Here is an 11,123-nt window from a genome sequence, read left to right as displayed (position 1 = left end):
ATTGCCTAGTGAAAACAGAACTGGTTGGTCTGAATATTTCCACTGAAGTACTCTTCATATTCTCACCATTAAGGGAATAGGACATAGTAAACTGCGTGCAGCATTAATAAAACCTTAATGCCGTCTCTTTTGACATTTAGACCCTATCTCTAAATAAGATTACCTGAGAAATGTGAAATCAAACTAAAAATTCACCTTGAAATAGTACATTTTATGAACTCTGTAGCATTTGGGTTCCTAAATATGAAAACTACAAATTGGCACATTTCAATTGTGTTCTTCCAGGTCAGATCTAATCTATTTCGACTGTTGATTTTCACTTTTAGACTCCTGTATTTTCAGATTTTTTTATGGCTATCTGACTAGTTTCTCGCAAATTATTTATAATTACCTGTTTAATTTTGTCTTTAATTCCTAATCCTTCAGCTGGGTAATGTTCTTAACAATGGATTGAAAAATTCCTGTTTAATCTGTTTTCCCTCCATTTTTGGTGTGTTTTCCCTCCATTTTTGGTGTTTTCCCTCCATTTTTAGAGTTAGTTTCCCTCCTTTTTGGTGTGACCACCTGTGCCTTGTGAGTTGATCAGTCTTTGCCCGCTCTGATACTCTGCCACATGTTTCTTGTTAGGTCATTGGTTCAGTGATCAATCTGAGATGTTTTCATGGCCTCTTTAGGTTTAGCCTTGTTGTTTTTTGCACTTTGGTTAAGTTATCCATAAAAGTTTGCTTGGCAGCCTGCATTCGGCATGACACATGAGACTTGCTGTGCTCTGACTTGCAGCTCTGGCGCAAACAAAGCTTTATGGCATAAGCCAGTTCCAGGGAATTGTTTGAATCTTTTTTTTCTTTTTTTTGTTGCACAAACCACCAAATGAAGCATGGAGTATTAAAACTGCCGGATGACTGAAAAAAAATTGCATTGAGCAACCTCTTTAATTTTACGTGGATAATTTCAAAATGGGCCGTTACTCAGTGGTAGTAATATTATATGTCTGAGAAAGTGTTTGTGTGTGTGACGTGGCCCAATACAATGAGGAGGGTTTGACTGAGATCAGATGTGGGCCATCTAAGGTGGACTGAGTTTAGGCCTTCACCCCAAGTCAATGCTGTCATTCAAGGACAACCATAGACTATAGAGGAACAGATGTGGGCCATGTTTGGGCCAAACATTCTTGACTATCTGTTTTCTCATGTTAACATGCTACAGCAAAGTGTCTGTCACAATAGATTATCACCTTTTTATTTGCTATCTCTGGTATGTTTGACATCATTAATCCTACTAAGGTGGCTTCTCCACCCTGACAAAATGCTGACGAGGCGATGGCACCTCTTGAATGTGTCCTGTCATGGCAGATTATTGCAACTTCCCAATGAGATTCCATCATTTGGGTTTGGAGCATTAATGATCCTGTTTGCTTTGCTGACACGGGGGGGGGGGGGGGAGGAGGAAAAATCTAACAAGATTCCTGTAAATGAAGAGTCACTTGGACTGGCGGAGGGCTTGGAGCTATAGTTCCTCTAAGCTTGTATCACACATTGCTGTGGTCTCAAAACGGCCATTGCTCTATTAAGTATTGGCCTACATGACTGGCCTGACCATCAATTTCAAGCCATATGGATGGGTACTTTGTATTTTTTGTAGCCAAAAGAAGGTGCACTTCTTTTCAGGCCAGGGCAGTGATGAATTTCTACCACTGGTTCCTCAAGAATATACTTTATAAAACCTTTCCAAAGTCATATGGCCTGCAATGCCTCAAGATTTTCCATTTGTACTGTATGTGGTATTTATTGACGGTACTGGCAGTAATTCTCAATAAAACTATACACACATGCTTGAAGGGTTTGGAAGGTAAAGCATTTGGAGGATTTTCAGCAAATGTACATGGACCACAATAGAAACCCTACTTTTTGTTTTGTTTTGGAGGATGCCTAATTCTCAGGGATCATGTAGCGATGTCTGCTGAAGCTCTTCTCATTTAAAAAACTTGGCATCTGACAAATGGCTCTTGCCACCGAAACCCAAATGGTTCTGGGAGGGTCGTTCTCGCCTCGTTGGCAGACAAGAGCTGCTGGCTGCTCACCTCCATCCTTGTAAATCAGAAACAGACTGAAATGGAAAGAGAGAGAAAAATGCCCTCCAAATACATCCAGACCTACACTCCAGATTAATAACGTCTCTCAAACGGCAACTGAACACTTGTGCTTGCAGCAAATTGTAGCAAAATTCCAGTTACAGATTGAAGAAAGGTTAACATTCAAATCACATGAAAAGGGTTGTTGGCAGTTAATGCCTTGTTCACGTTACACAATTTTTTCCTTTTTTTTCCAGTCATCAAGGGCGTTCACTTGGCCATTGCCAATCTGGAGAGCAATGTGTGAACTGTTCAAAATTCGCCAATGCGTCACCGACACAATAACTCTGGTACTTCTCTGAACACTCCATCTCCTCTTCCACGTGGCCATGCTCAAAACCTGCTCAGTTCATTGGCGCATAATCTGGGAATTTGACTTTGGCTACAAGATATTATTTTTACACAGGTTTTTCAAGAGACCTGTTTCTTAGCCATAATGCCCTACAATTATGCGGGTAATTCCTATGTTCCATCAAGGACACGTATCCCCATCAAAATTAGGCCTTACGTTCAGGTCAGAGAGAAATTTGGGCTGAGGGATCATAGATACAGTCCCTAACTTTAAGTCACATTGATTGGTTAATAAAGGCTGAATTCATAGCATCAGGACTGAAAATAACTTTCCTCCTCAACATATCATGTTATTGCAATTGACGCCGCCAGCTGCTAGGTGGTTTCATTTTGATCACAACATGCTTTTTCTTGTGGTCCTATTTTGAGTGATTTTCAGAAGGCAAAAGCGCATATTGAGAATTGCTTCCAAAGAAAGTAAAAACATCCAAAAATAAAACTGTCACACCCAAAGAAGAATAGTTTCCTTTTCTAATGTGGATTCACTCAGCTGTGGAGGATGCAGATTGGGTTATCCCAGGTCTCTAATCACTAAGTGACTTTATCTGGGATAAAAACCAGAGATGCTGTCTGGAATAATAATCCCAATCGTTTTGATGAAGATATTTTAAAGGCTTACGATATTTGCGCAGAAATTCTATCCCAACACCACAGACACTCCTGGAAAAATATTTTGTGAGATTTAAACATTAGCTGAGTGCACCCATAACCTGCCAGCGATTCATGCTCATATCATATTAACAAGATGTTATTTGGTTAAGAACTGGATGTAGTGGAAGAATGCATTCCGTTCTGGTTGTGTTGATATGACTAGATGTGCAGATTGAAGTTCCAGCCCGGCCTTGCAGCGCACTGAGGAAGGCACGCCCACTCAATCCCTCAAACCCAAATTCAAAACGCACAAATTGGCACAAAAGTCTCCAGCAAGAACCAGGGAATGATATGAATAAAGCAGCCGGGTTCGATAAACATAAACGATCCATACAATGGTGAACGAGAAGGATTCGTTTTTGTTGTCAAGGTTGAACTCCCCTTTGAGGACTCCGTTATAAAACAGTCTGCTTTAGCATTCAATTCAAAACTCTTCCTGAACTTAATCCCACTTCCCCATTTTTAATGTAACGATGCAATCATATTAAATCTGTACTCTAATACCATGATAATCATTTGGCAGGCACCTGTGTTTGACTAGGTATTTAGAACAAGACTGTGTGTGTGATTTTATTATATTTAGGATTGGATACTGCATGTTAACTCATAATTGGGTTTGGAAACATTCATTCTGGGATGATTGAAATCCCTCAAATCCTATCCAAAAACACACACAATCACAATTTATCAATGTTTTTGTATTCTACTTTTCAGTGTGTGATGTCAAATTTTGTTGAGAAGTCAAGCAGGCCAAAAAGTCCTGCCGGCCTTCAATGGCTAATTTATATCAAAACCAATACTTAACCAAGTGCCTCCACTGCACGTGCGTGAGCCTAGAGGGCGGATTAAAAGTTGCCTCCCTGAAAATGTTTTGTCTGGGAGTAAATTTCTTTGACTTTTTTTTATATTAGCCCCAACTGATGCTTGAATGCTCCACTAAACAGGACACTTGAACTTGGGTGGTGGAAATTTGCAGTTGTTAAAAATGTCGTGATCCATCCATCCATTTTCTAATGCTTATCACCCTGGACAGGTCGCCAGTCCATCGCAGGGCCAACGCATAGAGACAGACAACCATTCACACTCAAAGCCACACCTACGGTCAATTTAGAGTATCAGTCAGCCTCGTCCCCTCTTGATGTCTTTGGACTGTGGGAGGAAGCTGGAGTACCAGAGAGAACCCACACAGGAACAGGGAGAACATGCAGACTCCACACAGAAAGATCCTGTGATGGAGCCGGGGCTCGAACCTGGAACCTTCTTGCTGTGAGGCGACAGTGCTGGCCTCTGCACCACCTTCCAAATAAACATGAAATACATTTAATATGGTCAACTCTGGGCACATTCAACCATTATTTACTTCTCTTGGGAACAACATGGCCTTCAATGCACTTTAAACAATCAACGCAAATGGGAGAGTTGATTTTGTAGCAATGTTTTATCACACATGGCAGCATAAACTGGCAGTTGACTGGCAGTGTGTGTTTGCATTGTGTGTGTGTGTGTGTGTGTGTTTGTGTGTGTGTGTGTGTGTGGGGGGGGGGGGTGGCTCGTACCTCCAAAGACAAACAAACAGTGGGCCAAACTAACAGGATTCCTCCGGTGTAATTATCATATGAATAGGTATCAACAGCCAGCCTCACTTTGATTGGTCCATAAAAGGTCAGTTCCCACAAGACCGTTGGCCCAGAACTCAATCGCCGAGCTGTCGCTGTCATCAGTGGTGCCTCCTCTCTACATTGTGTGTTTGTGTGTGTGTGAGTGAGAGAGAGACCACGCTGGGTCTGTTTTGTCCATTAAGTGAGATACACCAGTCAGAAATTGGAAAGCCAGAGTTCCTCCACCTCACTGCTGGTGGATTACTTAGAGGGTCCAGTCTGAGGTTGGTGTGTGTGTGCGTGTGTGTGTGTCTGTGTGTGTAGAGTTCTATTGCCACCACTTTAAAGGTTTCTGTTAGTTCATCGCTGAGAATGACAAGCATGTGACAGAAAATAAAAATTCTCTTCATGGAGGAATGTTACCAATGTGACCAGTGTACGGCTGAGAAATACTGAATGATTTGGAAGAAAATTTGATATGAAGACATGCAAATGATAAAAGCACTGTGCTGCATAGTTTATTTTCTAATAGGGCTTTTGAGATGAAACCGCAAAAAAATAAAATGCCCCACTTTCTGATTGCTAGTATGAGTGAGAGAGAATTGCTCCAGTGGCTGCTGTGCTAAATGAAGACTTTGAAGCCCTTGCAGCAGGTAACGGCAAGTTAGCATTTATCGTTAGCATAACCCTACTATATGACTTGTTAAAATTAAGATTACTGATGCTGTCTTGAGTATTATATTTTATTTTATCTTATTTATTTGTCTCTTAACCTGGTACTTTTACTTTGTTCCATCTCATTTGCCAGCCTGTGTGGTATGATAATCAACAATCCTTGAATAACATAACTTAGCTTGACCAGAAGCAAAAGCTAAAAGTTTGAGCAGCGCCAAGAACTAACAAGGCAACTGAGCAATACTTTCTTCTCTGTCCCTTTGTCTTTTGTTCTGTAGATGTTCTTCTGGTCTCTTTCTACTGACATGGAAATGGCAACAGCATTGTCAGTGCCATACTTTAACCCGTGTTTTAAAATTAAAATTTTGCAGGCGTGACAGTACCATTCTGGGGAGGTGACCGCTGCGGTTGCAGGGCTGATGTGTAGGCAACACATGCCATTAAATGGAACCAGCAAAACTGTGAAAACTATGTCCATAATTCAAAATTCCAGGAGTCAGACAAATGAGACCCCTGCAAAGCAAAATTCTGGATTCAGTTGCCATTTTTATAAAACCATACCAGATCCAGCATTCATAATTCAAATGGCAAAACATTTGTGAAGAAAAATATTGTGGTGAAATTATTGCTGTTGAGTAGCGTGTGTTTTGGCCTCTTCCTTGACTTTCTCTGTCATGAATTTTGAAAGGTAACCAACTCAAAAAGTAGTTTATGCCCTGCTTTGCTATTAATATCACAGCTGTTGAATACAGACTCTGTACGCTTCATCAGGAAAATGTATCAAAACAAAACCATAGTTCATAAGTTTGGTTTCTAAAGAGATTCAGAGTGAAGTTGGGACACCCACAGGTCGTCAGATGGATGCCGTCTCCCAGCACCAGGTCAGGTTGGTTCAGAGAGGTCCTCTGAGGGAAACAGGGGTGATGCTAGCATCCAGCTCATGACGATGAAGCAGATAGGAACTTTCCAGCCTGGAATGTTACGGTGTTTAGTGTGTAAAGCAAAGGGCTTGATGTTCTCAGAAGAGTGCATCAGAGGTGAAGTTAGTGGTCCTGATGCAAAATATTTTTCTGTCTCTCACCTCTAATGACCTAGAGTGTGATTCCAGTGTCCTCAAACAGTTGCCGAATCCTGAGATGCTTCTTGAAATCAACAAAATGATAGACAACAGATGATGAGATTGTTCTGTGGCTTTAATTTGATTGTAACCTTTCCCCCAGAAGACAAAAGCCAGATGTTAGTGGGTGCTAGTGGCTTTTGGTCGACTGTAAAAGACCTTTAAGTGAAGTGGTAACTGGGTACTGGGGAGTCCATCAGGTCTCATCTCATCCCCATTCACTGGCAAATCAAACCACATCAAGGTTCCCCTTCTACTGACTCTGTAAATGAAATATAATTCAGCCTCATTGTAGCGAAGTAGAGTTAGTCGTCTAGGTGACCACAAACGACTTGCTGGGTCATTCTCAGTATATGTGAACATGACAATGGCTGCCTGTCTTGTTCCACAGGATTATACATAAAGTTGTGTAGGGTGTGTGTGTGTGTGTGTGTGTGTGTGTGTGTGTGTGTGTGTGTGTGTGTATTTCTCCAGTTTAATTCCACGAGCAGCTTTAGAAAGAAGACGAAATAACTGAGCGGAGTTCATTCTCTCAGTCACCAACCACAAATGACCCTTGGACCAAAACACTGAAGCAATAAAGGACAATATTGTAGTGTTAAATTACCAAATTCTGGACTTCGCTGTACCAGTACCACTCTACTTTATTGAAAAAGCTATTGCAGTAATAGTATAGAAAATAAACACTTCTATATATATGGCATTTTTAAAAAGTCGTGGTTTAAGTGGTTCTTTACAAAAAGGACCTTGACTTCAGTAGAGTTATGGCTGAATCACATTCATTCACTCATTTATTTATTTAGACATCACCTGAGAGATCGGAACCACACCTGTGACGTAGCCTCCATTCCTCACACCTGCCCAGACTCAAATTTACAGTCAAAAGTGTCTGTATGAAATGTGTCGCCATTCGCATGATCTCACTCTAAATCTATCAAAGTCAGTGATTAAAGCCATGAACTAAATTAGATAGGGAAATGTGAAGAGAGAATTTCAGGGGGGAGGGCAGTAGAGATGTTGGGAGCAGTGCCAAATAAGAGCAGTAAGATAGATGGGTAGAGGTGAAACGGCTTGCATATGGCCTCCAGCTTTGCAGAAAATGATGTGTGATTGCATGATGAGTGATGGGGCAATGGAGTATAGGTTAGTCCTGCCACTCAAAAACGTGGGGGCAGGCAGATATACAACTAGGTATATAGAGACTTCTAACCCTTTCAGAGGTTATGTCTGCAATATGATCATAAGGGACCCCTGTTTAAGCAATCTATGGCAGACGGCGCTATGTGTGTGCCGTGCATTCGGGTCTTCTTCAACTTCATTTTGGTGTTTACAGGGCATGTAACCAGTGGGCAAACCATGACGTGGCATGGCGCAAAGAGGCAGTCATTAGACACCCGGGTACCATAGTTGTGTCTCAAGTGGGATATCGAAGCGGCTTGACATCAGAGCATCTCCTGTCATAAACTTTATAGCCCGTGTTGCGCCAGAATTGGACTTGTTGCAATTTCAGTGGCCTGCGCATTTCCAGCTTGCGCTTCTCATACGAAGAAATGGACCTCCTCATGCACCAGGTGTTGGTGCGTGCATGACTTGGGTTTATATACGGGAGCAGCAGGCATCCAACTGAAGCCACTGAAGGTGAAGCAGGTCCAGGAAGAGGTGGTTGCCAGTGTTATCCATGAACTTGGGTGGTGGAAATTTGCAGTTGTTAAAAATGTCGTGATCCATGTTATCAGACAACAAGAGAATCACTTTGCAGTGCCACGCATCTTCTGGTCTGATTGATGCACCGTTCAAATAGAACTTCCCACACTTAATGCCACTGACCAAAGACCGGCCTGTTCTTGGGCAACAGTGCAAACGTTTTCTTGTGTCCGAAAATAGCAATGCACCATGGTTGCACCACACCACGCATCTTCAACGCGCACACACAGCGTAAGTTCATTTTCTAGTTAAGGGCAAAAGCATCACTTGCACCAGCTTGAAACAAACAATGATGCTTGCACCTGACCAGGTGACTTAAGACAACATTTTAAATGGTATCTTTTCCAATGAAATGATATGTCTCCGCACAGAAAGTCCTCACTCTCAACATCTATATTTGTTTCTTACCCTTTAGCTTTTGGTCAATCCTCTGTGGCTCCCAGTAAAAACAAGTGAAAATAGAGGTCAGATAGATTCCATCACCTTTCTTTGAAACCTCTTTTCTTCTAAGAACAGATAATAACATCTGCAGCCTCCAGCCCCCCCCCCCCCCGGCCCCCACCTTTTTGTTTTCCTTCAAACAGATACACTCACATAAAGCAAACATGACATCAGGAATGTAATGATATTATGGCAAAAACATATCATTTTATTACTCAAGCATTTTAATGTGCTTGGCAACCATGAGTTCCCAGTCACAGTCACAGGGCAATTTGACAGAAAATAGGAGACCGCAAATTCTTCACCCTGCATGGTTTGGTGGTAGTATGTAACGTGGTGAAATTATTTTGGGGCAACAATCAATGCCAATGCAAGTCAATTAGGATCGTTTTTGAGGTCGGCAAAGGAATTCCGTCATTCAATCGTGCGACAGGTGGAGGTTGCTAAATGTCCGCATTAGGGGGCAGATTTGGGTGGTGGTTCACACTAATTTTGTGGGGGTGGTGAGGTTTTTTTTTTATTGCTACAAGGAAATGTAAATAAGGAGTTTAGCATTGCACATCGAACCCCAAAGTGTTTCTGGAGGCACTTTGGCGACATGCAACAAATGTGTAGCGGTGAACACTGTCCTACCAGCAATGGTCACTAAAAAAACCTTAACATTTGTCGCATTTGCAGCCAAATATGATCAGTTGAAAGCTAAGAAGTGTAGTTTGGGACATTCGATTCAGATTTTATGAAAGACTGAAAAAGGAATTTATTATGTCTTTTTGGTTTGATTCAGTATGCTGTCCAAGCAACTAACATTCAGACTTACTTGTGACTTATTTCTATTAGGTTGGAATTACTCATTCATGCATCGTGGAGACACACCAAATCCATTAAGGACACACATCTGGATGCACCAAACCACTAATCGCTGCAGCTGGCGGTGACGATACACAGAAATTTGAGAAACTGAAGAAACAGAATCTTAATTTAATCTGATCAGCACAGCCTAGATTAACACTTTGAACTCGCAAACCTGCACACCAATCCGATCAAACTATGCTAGGCTATACTTCTCCATTCCTGGTAACCACAAGGCCACAGGTTAGATTGCCACGTTGTTGCTACGTGTCACGGCAAAACTGCCTCTTTGCTCTATTGAATCAAACATTCCTTCCATTATCGGCCCCAGATTGAAGAATACAGGTTTTCTCCTCGCTTGATCCCGTTATGTTATAATCTGCCAGGTATGATCTCAGTATGTGTGTTGGACACTTGGCTTTATCCAACACTTGGTACACATCCTGCTATAATCTTCCTGTCCTCTCACCCTTTCCATGCTTTTCCACTTCCTTCCATCCTTCTGTTGACTTAATTTTACATTAAGTCAACTGGGGATTAGTTTCAATCCTATGGGACATAACACACATTAGCTAAGGTCACTAGCTATACCAAAAGCATCATCTGAGATCACTTTATCTAAAATGGCCGAAACACATGGGGTCGCTGTGCGCGTGTGTGGTCTGCCATTTGCCTTCCATAGGGAAAGACAAGTTGAGAGACGGGGGGGGGGGGGGGGGGGGGGGAGCCAGACAGGATGAAACCTGCTCCTTCACTATCTGATCCTATTTAGTCTCAAAGTGAAAGAAGAAAAAAGTCAGAGACAAAACAGATGAGGGAGAGGAGGTGGACTTTTTCCACTTCCTTGCTAATAAACTCCCCCAGTGATTGTCCTTTTGACCTGAGTGGTTATCTACGTAGTTTATATAGTAGACAAACTGGGAAGGACTGGGGCACTTGCATGATTTGCAGTGTTGATACGAAGATAGTTTAAGTCCCAAGCTAGTTTTTAAACAGCAATGCATAGAAATTGTTTAACCACGGCCTCTGTGGTTTATGTACACTATAACACTGCCTTAAGAACATGTACGAAATGACCAACTCATATTTCTTTTAATCCACATATCTAAAGTTTACTCTCAGTTATGGACTCTCACTGTTAGCAACAGCTTGGTGTCTTTGGCTTCTCTCAGTCCTCACCCAATCATCCTCTCATCCAAATATCAGGACCTATCTTTGCCAATTCGGTGCAGGGCCAAAATACCAAAACTCAAGGCTTCAAAATGGGGTGTGAACAACAATGGGTCATTTCACGCTCACTACATTTATATTCTTAGTGTACAGGTACATCTGGACCCAGTATGGACTAGAAACACCCAAATCCCAATGGGACATACCACCAAAAATGGTCAAGACCAAAAGGGCTAAAGTCCTGTGGGACTTCAGCTTCCTGACTGACAAACAGCTACTGGCGAACCAACCAGACATAGAAGTGGTGAACTAACAGCAGAGGAGGGCAGTGGTGACAGATGTGGTGATACCAGCTGACGCCATCATCAGGAAGAAGGAACATGAGAATGTTGATAAGTACCAGGGGTTAAAAGAACAGCTAGAACGGATGCGGAAG

The sequence above is a fragment of the Aulostomus chinensis genome, chromosome 4 (assembly GCF_037954235.1).
Source record: "Aulostomus chinensis isolate RoL2024-O1b breed Wild chromosome 4, RoL_Achi_v1.0, whole genome shotgun sequence".
NCBI lineage: Eukaryota > Metazoa > Chordata > Actinopteri > Syngnathiformes > Aulostomidae > Aulostomus > Aulostomus chinensis.
Note: the sequence above shows the minus strand (reverse complement) of the source record.